This window comes from Otolemur garnettii, unplaced genomic scaffold (genome assembly GCF_000181295.1).
Source record: "Otolemur garnettii isolate 467f Iridium unplaced genomic scaffold, OtoGar3 scaffold00165, whole genome shotgun sequence".
In the NCBI taxonomy this organism is placed as follows: domain Eukaryota; kingdom Metazoa; phylum Chordata; class Mammalia; order Primates; family Galagidae; genus Otolemur; species Otolemur garnettii.
The window spans coordinates 3,096,719-3,106,502 of record NW_003852560.1 but is presented as its reverse complement, the minus strand read 5'-3'; the positions used below and the strand labels follow the sequence as shown (position 1 = coordinate 3,106,502).

Genomic DNA, 9,784 nt, shown 5'->3' with positions numbered 1-9,784 from the left:
TGCCTCCGCCTCCCAAGTAGCTGGGACCACAGGCGCCCGCCACAACACCCGGCTATTTTTTTTTTTTTGGTTGCAGCCATTATTGTCGTTTGACAGGCCTGAGCTGGATTCGAACACACCACCTTGGGTGTATGTGGCTGGCGCCTTAGCCACTTGAGCCACAGGTGCTGAGCCATGTCTTACATTTTTAAAAACGTTCCCTCCTCCCCTTTCTCTCTTTGCTGTCCCAGGTACTTCTTATTGTCCCTGTGACCTCAGTCATGCATCCTCCTTTTTTCTGAAAGCCTTTTAATCCTCTGTCTATTTTATTCAAATCTCTTCCTTATTTCAAGACTCAGTTCAATTCCAAGCTCGGCAATGTCATCATCGCCCCTAAATGCCTACAGAATTTGACATCTGAACATACAATTTATTTTTTGAAGAGACCATGCTCACCAGTTGCTCTAAGATTCTTGCTTGACTAGCCCTATATTAGGCTGATCATATGTTATACATCCCACTGGTGATGATATGGTGAACTTGCAGTATATTACTTTACATGTACAAATATAGTGTTTAATCTGTTCAACTAGAGGATCATCCACTCAAGGGTACGTATTAAGTCTTAGACCCTTAAATCAGTGGATATTCCAGTTTTTTCAGATTTACTTTTGTTTGGCATGCTGGCCGATACTAAGACTTTCTCCCTAAGCTAATGAAGTATGGTAGTGCTTCTGTGACTTGTTACTTTTTGTTATTAATGGCTTAATTTTCTTTGTTGATAGTCTACTCTCTCAGAGATCTCTAGCACACCTTTGAGTCAGGGCTACCATACATGACATAGATTATAATAGAGTGACCAGGGATTGATTCCAACTTTACTACTTAATATGCACTGTAACCCTGGGCAAATAGCTTAACCACCCCAAACCTCATTTCTTCAACTGTAAAATGGGAGTGTTAATTGTATAAATTTCAGAGGATTGCTATGGGGAATAGATGAGGCAGGGCATGAAACTGTAAGTGCGTACAGTTGATATATTAGCTCATGACAGAGGTTTGCAGAGGATAGTACAATGGAGGTTAATATAAATGCAGTCACATAGCTAGTATTATAGGTAACAGAGCTGGGACTTAAATCTTGGCATGTAACTTTAGAATCTGGGGTTTTAATCCCCTTACACTCGATATGAGCATGACCCATACCTGGAGAGCCCTGGAAAAGTGATATTCTACTCCTAGAGGCAGAAAACAGAAATCTCTCCCCAAATTAAATAAGCCCTCAATATTTAATCACCTTATAGATCTCTCCAAGAGGTAAAGAGGATTGAAGAGATTTCTTTGATAATTTTAAATGAGTAAAGATACAAAACTCCTTAACTGGGAAGGCTATGAATGCACGGTGGGAAAATCTGCCTCACTCTTGGCTGGCAGTGACTTGGGCCCAGTGGCCGGGAAGTGGTCTGTTTACCCTACAAGCAATGAAAACTTGCCAAGGCATACTTTACTCTTTGCCACAAAGGTAAACTTAGCTCTGGTGCGCTTTGAGCAAGGCAGGTGTTAGAGCACTCATTCTGTCAGAAATGGCCCTATTCTCTACAGCTTCTCAGCCTTTTGGCTTAGATCAAGTGTAGAAACAGCCCTATTATCACCATTTTCAAAGTGAGATCTCTCCAGGGCTTGCTTATGAAGGTTCAATGCTGTATCTGAGATTCTGAGTCTAGTTTAAAAACAAAGCAATGTTCTCACTTGGTGTGTGGCAGCTGTGTTCACAAAGATGCCCTGGCTGGTTGGGAGCTGGCTGTGTTACAGGCTTCCAATCATGGGCTTTAACCAACATCAGGCAAGTTTTGCTTTTGTAAATTCCTTAACAATTTCAGAATAAAACCCCAAAACTCAGAAATGTTACAAAAGTGTTGACAAATAAAAAATCCTGCATCTGATCAACTTGAGAGACAACCTGCATTGCTTAGCTCACATCAAAGACTTACTTAGTGCTCTTGAAATGCAGGCGGAGAGTTGTTGTCTCAGCCCAGTCCATGGTCTAGATAGAGAGGCAGCCAGACTAGAATCTGGTTACCCAGTCTTCTCATTAAGGGATTGCTGTCAAACAAACATTTGAAATAAGTGTCTTAGGTTTCCTCTAGCTTCAATTTCAGGTTATTCTTTTACTTTTATTTTTTTCCTCCTTTTCTCCCCAACTCTGTTCTTTCTCTTGGGTACCTGGTGGACTCCTGATGAGCTAAGAGCTTTTGCTTAGTTTCCTGCTCCATGCTCTGAACTCTCCCTTCCCTTCCTACCCCCAAACCTTGCCTTTCCTTCTCCTTTTTCCCTCGGACATCACTTCATGCTCCAAATCTGGCAAGTTAATAAATATATTTTTTCTTTTTTTCTACTTTATTGAGTCAGAGTCTCACTCTGTTACCCTGAGTAGAGTGCCGTGGCATCACAGCTCACATCAACCTCCAACTCTTGGGCTTAAGCAATTCTCTTGCCTCAGCCTCCCAAGCAGCTGGAACTACAGGCACCCACCACAATGCCCGGCCACTTTTCTTGTTGCAGTTGTCATTGTTGTTCAACTGGCCCGGGGCCAACCTTGGTGCATGTGGCTGGTGCCGTAACCACTGTGCTACAGGCACCAAGCTGAGTTCTTCTATTTTTAATAGAGACAGGATCTCCTCCTTGCTCAGGGTGGTCTCAAATTCCTGAGCTCAAGCAGTCTTCCCACCTTGGCCTCCCAGAGGACTAAGATTCCAAGTGTGAGCCAATGCACCTGATGAGCCAATAAATATTTCACGTTCTCATCTATGAGTGATTGGTGCTAGGAATTTTGAGGTTGGGAGTATAGAAAATGTCTTTCTTCAAAGAGGGGGAAGAATGTCTCTTGAATGCTGGCCATCGTGTTATGTATTTTATGTATTTTGTGTCACTTTTACACTTTTTAAACGATCTCGTGTGAGGGGTATTACTAATCTACATGTATAGATCAGGAATTCTGTGCTCATAGAGGGTGAGTGAGTTATCCCAGGTCAGAAACGTGTCAGTATGGCAGAGCTGACATTAATACCCATTACCCTGACTCCTGGCCCAATTTTATTTCCACCGTATCATGTTACTTCTTCAAGGCACTTATCTCAGAAGACCTATTTTAAAAATATTTTTGCCTCTATGGAAGAGCGCGAGAAATAAAATCTTTCATTTATTAGTGATGCTGTGTGAAGTTTTGTTTTCTCATTCAAATCGTAGCTCTGGCGGCCTCCATTCCCTGGAATAGGCCCTTTGGGACTGGAATAATTTAGTGAGGGAACTACAGGAACACATACCTAGGTTAGAGCAGGCTTGAGTCTCCATTTAATTATTTCAGCTGAAACACTGAAGAACTGTGGAGCTGTCACTGTAAAATGTATTCTTTCCCACTCCAACGCTATTCTCACCACTTACCAGGGCATTTTTGACAAGAGTGGGTCTGTTTTAAAGTAACCAACCTAAAAATTTAACAAAGCCACAGCATTCTAAGGGAAACTGTTCATTGGAAAACTGAAGTTCATCTTGACAAACTCTGAAAGATGGTTCATAATAATTTCTCATGAAGCAAAAATTAGACTCTTCTTAAGGGGACTTTGAGATCTCCTTCTGCAAAAACGTGCATGCCAAATGGTATCAAAGCTGGTATTACCTTGCACTCCCGAGGCTAGAGAAAAATAATGTCTCTGCTCATAATTTGAATGTGGGGACTCACGAGCGTGTTAATTAAATTTATTTATGTAACTTCTTGAAATTCAGAAAGACTAAAAAGGAGCCAGGAAATCATCTAAGAAAGTTGGTCCGAGTTAGAAATTGTCTTAGAAAGCACAGGCTGACTGTCTCAGTAACGCTGGGGTTGTGGGAATCTTAGATGGGAAACATTTAGGGAAGATGAACGAAAAAGCTTTGAGTACGTGCCTTATCTGGCTCCAAAAATGGCAGGGCCATAGTGAATTATTTTACTGCCTATGTTCTTGGCATATGCCAAGAATTCAACAAACACTTGTTGAATGAATGAGGGAGGAGCAAAGTTCTTTCGAATAAATACATTCATATGTCTGAAAATAAATCCACATCGGAGAAGTGAGGCCTTTCAGCCCAACAGACATGAGCGGGAAGATGGAGTTTCAGATTCTGCAACAAGTAGTCTGCTGTTTGGGTATCTCGGTACCCCAAAGGGGGCTCTAACCTGTTTGTCTAGTTCATTTTCCTGCTTTGGAGTGTACCTGTGGTGATTGTGATGATAAGGAAGGAAGAACAAAAAGGTAGAGTAGAAAATTCTAAGTTCTGAGTGCAAATGGAGCAAAAAACCTGCAGGGAAGAAAAACTCCACGACCCCACCTTTTGCACTATAAACAGAATGTACCATCAGGCATCCCTGAATGACCAGGCGGCCTTCTGAGAAACGATGCATCATTAAGCAATTTTGTCCCTGTGTGATCACAACTTAGACGGTAGAGCCTACTACACGCTTAGGCTACATGGTATATATCTTGCTTCTAACCTCCAAATCTGTACAGCATGTCACTGCATGTTACTATTCCAAATACTATAGGCAATTACGACACAGTGGTATTTCTATATCTAAATGTAGAAAAGGGGTCTCTCTCACCTCTTCTCCTCCATGAGACAGACCCACTTCTAATTCTTTTTGGAAGTGCTCTAAACTTTCTCTTTGTCCTTTAAAAACATAATCTCTTTTTGTTACCCTGAAAAAAAAAAAAACATAGAAAAGATACAGCAAAAAATACAGTAATGAGAGCACCATGGCTTGTGTGCTCTGTCTTTGACCATTAGGTGGTGTGTGACTGTACTTTATCAGAGCTATTATTCTACTAAAAGTGTACCTCGAATTGTTACCAAATAAAGGAAAAATGTACTGGATGCAAAGGACTTTAAGTAATACATTTTGACATTTAAAAGTCAAGTTATTTCCAGGCCAGTTAGATATCCCTTTTTAAGATTTAAAAAAAAAAAATCATTTACCAAAATTAAATGGGAGTGATTCTAAATTTATACTTTACCACCTCTTATCTATTTGCCCATTCTGCCAAGATCCACGCATGAATAAGGTCCTAACTGGGAAATAACAGAGATGAGGCTCTTCAGCCTTTTTGAATTATTCTTTACAACGAGACCATTTTATTCATTTTTCCCTAAAGCTAAGGGGTTATCCATTGCCATCTCATTGTTCTAATGTCACCAATTCACTTGTCATCACTGGCTTTCAAATAATGAGAGATAATATTAAAAAAACTGGTGGCATTTTTCTACTCTCTTTCTTGTTGAAAATCATGCCCTACCTGTTAGTGCTGAGTCACCCCCCATTCCGGCTGATGGCAGGTAAATGTTGGCACGCTGTAGGCACAGCTCTGAAGGACGTGGTTCTGATGCATCGGCACTGCTCTCTTAGTCCTTCATTTCTCCTCTGGATAATCTCTTGCCCCCCCCTGAATTTTCAAGATTTGTTTTTCCTGGGTTTCATATCTATGTGTCTTACTCCGTTTTTCTTAGTGAACAACAGCCCTAGAGGAGTTATTAATTAGATTTCAAAGAAATGGTTTGTCTTCCTGAGAAAAGTGCATTTTTAGCAAGTATCTCTCATAACCAAGGCCACAAACAAACAAACAAACATGGAATGGTGATATTTCCATGGCAGTGTAAGTTTCTCTCTTCTTTGTCACCCTCCCAAATTCTTTCACAGTATCCACAAAACCTATATTCTTTGGGTTTCCTTTGGCAGCAGAAAAGATAGACCAGCCTTTTTATTTTGTAATAATGAAGTTTCATGATGGGCAGTTATAGAATTGGGGAGATATTTTTGAGCAGAAAGGCTTACCAAGAACTTCTCAAGAAAAGCAACTTTTTGGCAAAAATAAAATAAAATTAAATCCATAAAGATGGATGTGAATGAGAGTGACTAAACCCATACTCTCAGTTCAAAGTTCACATCACACCGGTGACAAAAAATGACAGATTGGAAAATTCCAGAAGAAAATTCATCAAGTATCAGCTTCATCAAGTTCTCAATTCTCAAATTCTAGAAGAAAATTCATCAAGTATCAGCTTGTGAATGAGAGTGACTAAACCCATACTCTCAGTTTATAGTTCATGTCACACTGGTGACCAAAAATGACAGATTGGAGTCCTAGAAGAAAATTCATCAGGTATCAGCTTCATCAAATTCTCAAATTCTCAATTCTCAAATTCTAGAAGAAAATTCATCAAGTATCAGCTTCCCTTCAGTTAGCCAACATGCCCTAGTGTAGGTTTGCTCTTAGAAGGAAAAATGGAGTTGATGATGATTATTTGAAGCCAAATATTTTAAGTGAATGTCTTTCAGGAAAATAAATACCCATTTTTGGCCAAGTTTTGACTTTTCAAAAATGCAAAAAGAGTCAGGGACTTCATTTCCTGAGTTCATCAGGATACCCTGAAATATTAGACACTATTATTTTCCATGAACCCTTCCAATGTCACCAGCGAGGGAATGTCTTGCTCCTTCACAGTAGTGGCCGCTAGATGGACTCAACCTTGACCGGTAGTTCAAGACCTGCTCTTCTATTTCTCTCCCAGTGTCCATTCCACATAGCTAAATCACATCCCCAGTAACTCGGAGAGCCAGCTAATTTTCCTGGATTTGATATACCAGGTAAAGTGTTCCTAAAAGGTTCTGCTGGTCAGATACATTTCTATTTCTCTATCATACACTATATTTCACAAACTCTAAGCCCATTTTTTAAAAACTGTATCCTCTAAAATTGGGGCATATTTTACAAACAGCAGTAGCTGAGATTGGATGAAAAAGTTTGAAGCGTGAAAGCACACTTACTAGCTCATTTTACCCTCCCCCTGCAGTGGAGAGACATGTTAGCATGCCCCTCCCTTATACGAGGAAATGATTCATGGGAGATACTAAGTGCTTTGCCTGAGTTTCTTGGCCAGAGTGAAGCTTGCACTATCATCGGTCCTTGACCTTTTGTCATGACCCCCAGGGGTGGGTGACATGGCTCACATACTTCACATATTGCTTATTTCAGATAAAGCTCAGGGAACTCACAAAAAGTGGCTAAAGAGGACATCAGTATATAGGCAAAGATACTTTTCCTTAAGCATCTATCCACATTAATTTAATCAGTTGGTTCTCTATCATTGGATGGTGTTTCATTTACTATTTTGCACCACCAAAGCTTATAGATAGAGTCACTATTCAGTCTATACAGGGATAAATTTATTCAAGCCCGGCTTAGACTTTTTATCTTTCCACTGGGCCTTTCCTATTCAAATTGAAATTGGAGTTGATTTTTTAAAAAATTGAATGTATGCTCCCAAGTGTGTTCCTCACCATTCCTCTTGGGGCCATCTCAACAGCTGGTAGCTGTGCTGTGACAACGGAGGAAATGGAAGTGGGACTGTGATATGATCATGATTGTTGCCGCAAATACAAAACAATTCTTGATCCTTAAACAGTCTAGTATTTCAATAAAAACAGTGTTGCTTTGACTGCCAGAAAAATAAAAGACAAAATGGAGCAAACGAGTATTTTATGAGAGAGGATTGCTTAAATTTGTAGGACTCAGCAGCTTTGCATTTTTCAGTTGTCTGTTTATGGTTTCAATTTTAGTGAAATGTGGAAACAACCTTTTGTACTATTTATTTTATTTACTTATGTTGAGGTATCATGAATCATTGTATATTATTTGCATAAGTGACTCATTAGTGATAACCCTCTCTTGTTATTAGTAAAATAGTACCTTATAAAAAAATTAGCATGTTCATATGGTATAGGCTCTTAATGTGCTCAGCTTGATGACATTTTTTTTTTTTTTTGAGGAAGAGTCTCATTCTGTCCCCTTCGGTAGGGTGTCGTGGCATCACAGCTCACAACAACCTCAAATTCTTGGGCTCAAGTGATTCTCTTGCCTCAGCCTCCCAAGTAGCTGGAACTATAGGCACTTGCCATAGTACCCAGCTACTTTTAGAGATGAGGTCTTGCTCTTGTTCAGGCTGGTCTCAAATTCATGAGTTCAAGAGATCCACCTGCTTTGACTTCCCAGAGTGCTAGGATTACAGGCATAAGCTACCACGCCCAGCCCTAGACAAGCAAAATCTAATGGTTGCCAGTGGTAGTCTCGGTTCTCCAGAGAAACACAACCAATAGTATAAATATAGGTACATAGACATTTATTATGGGAACTGGCCCATGTGATCATAGAGGCAGGAATCCCCACAATATTCCATCTGCAAACTGGAGAACAAGTAGAGCTGATGGTGTAATTCAGTTAGAGTCTGAAGTCCTGAAAACCTGGGAAGCCATGGTGGAAGTCCTGGAGTTCAAAGGCCTTGAGAACCAGGTGGTTTATTGCCAAAGGCAGGAGAAGATGGATTTCTTAGCTCAAGAAGAGAGAGAGAATGTACTCCTCTATCATTTTATCCATCCTGTGGGCTGGATTATGGCTGCCCACTTTGAAAAGGAACAGATCTTTACTTTGTCTGTGGATTCAAATACTGATCTCTCCAGGAAACACCCTGTAGACACACCCAGAGATAACATTTAAACAGCTATCTGGGTATTCCTTAATCCAGTCGAGCTGACACATAAAATTAACCACCATGATGGCTAAGTACAGTCATTTAGAGTGAAATATTCAGCACGTCACTCCTGGAGTCCTCTCACTAGGCCTCCTGAGTGCTTTGCTTGGCCTACCAGATTGTCTCACTTGGGAAGAAAACTCACATTTTTTTTTTTGAGCTTGTATGTGAATTTCAGAATTTTTGTGATCTTAGACCACTAATCATATCAGAAAATAATAAAGTATTTCACAATCTTAAAATCCTCAGCAAATGAATGTTGAGCTATAGGTCTGAGAATTTCTGACACTTCATGTTACATACTAACCCATTATCATCCTGGATTCTCTGCCCTTCACTCACATTTTATCCCCTTCAATTATGTGTATTATTTCAAAGACACAGTATTCAAATATCATGTTTTTACATTCTTTACTCCCAGTTTGCAAACAGATAAGCTGTGATTATTTGCTACAGGTGTCAGGAGAACCCCTAAAGGATTTAGACACAGAATAGTTTTAACTTTCAACTGAGAAATTAATAAAATATATTAACTTAGCCAAACTATACTAATTCTTCTTCTTATTTTTTTACATTCATGAACTTATATCACTCAGGAAAATAAGATTTTAGTTGAATGGACACAAACAACTAGTGCAAAAATAACTAATTAGGGAGACTAAGGGTGTAGGTAATAAGGAAAAGAGAAATCACATAATAATCAATTTAAAAATTATGGCTTTATATGGAAGATTCTACTATATAATAATATTTAACTTGAAAAGCAGGGTTTTCAGCCTTTTTATTTTTATGCAGTAATAAAAGGCTTGCAAATGATGAGATTGCATTCACAATAACCATGAATCAGAATAACTTTCATAAACATCAAGGGCTAATATCTACCCTTGATTAACATCTAGAATTCCCTCAGGGGGTAATGGGCCAATCTTTGCCCTTAAATAATCAAATCAACTTGTAGAATAGATATCTAAGGATGTGATTTGAATCTTTATTTAATCTTTAATTGAAAAGGTATAACGATAAAATAGAATTTTAAAAGATATTAAAAATGAAACAGTTCAGATTTGCTAACAGAATTTTGATTGTAGAACTATTTCATTATATTTACAGGATTGTATGCTAACACATCAACTTGAAATTCTAAACTATAAATTTGTGAAGACTGAATAATGATCTTCACTAAATCACT

General features: G+C 39.1%; 1 pseudogene; it reads left to right on the top strand.

Annotated features, from left to right (window-relative positions):
- The first annotated feature begins 1,577 nt into the window (after positions 1-1,577).
- Positions 1,578-1,725, top strand: LOC111728521 (annotated as a pseudogene).
- The last annotated feature ends 8,059 nt before the right edge of the window (positions 1,726-9,784 follow it).